The 568-nt window shown below is 55.5% G+C and overlaps 1 pseudogene; it reads left to right on the forward strand.

Annotated features, from left to right (window-relative positions):
• The first annotated feature begins 472 nt into the window (after positions 1-472).
• The window catches only part of LOC102259663, a 4,812-nt pseudogene continuing 4,716 nt past the window's right edge, over positions 473-568 (forward strand).

The following is a 568-nucleotide window of genomic DNA, read 5'->3' on the forward strand; positions in this document are numbered from 1 at the left end:
TGCGGCCCAGCTCATCCGGGAAGAGGCCCCGTGGGTGTGAGGCGGACTCCTGGCACCTGAGCGCAGGGGCTTCCCTGGCACTGAGCCCTGGCATCCCAGGGGGTGGGTAGCAAGGGGAGTGAGAGCGAGCTCGGTGGACACCCTGCATTCTCACCACACCTCAGTTTCTGTCCCCCACCCCCAGGTGGCTGGCAGGAGGTCGCAGTGTGTTGCCAATGCCCGCCATGTTCCACGCCACCCCCTGGTGGTCAGTGCACGTCATAGTGAGCAGTCAAACTCCGGGTCTCCTGGTCAAACTCTTGGTCGAACGACCACCCAAGAGGACAGTTTGCATATTAGGCTTTTATTATATAGGATGTCACTCCAATAAATTTAATACATTTTTTAAATTTTAAATTAAATTTAAAAAATAAAGAAGCCCTTTCCACCTGCAATGGCCCAATTAGGTTGTCGGGGAGCCAGCAAGGTAGATATGGCCACACCCTCCTTTGGTGAGTGATGAACAGACTGGCAAAGAGGCAAAGCAGGGGCCCCTCTGCAGCTGTGCTTCCCCCTCCCCCGCTGCCCT

The sequence above is a fragment of the Myotis brandtii genome, unplaced genomic scaffold (genome assembly GCF_000412655.1).
Source record: "Myotis brandtii unplaced genomic scaffold, ASM41265v1 scaffold145, whole genome shotgun sequence".
In the NCBI taxonomy this organism is placed as follows: domain Eukaryota; kingdom Metazoa; phylum Chordata; class Mammalia; order Chiroptera; family Vespertilionidae; genus Myotis; species Myotis brandtii.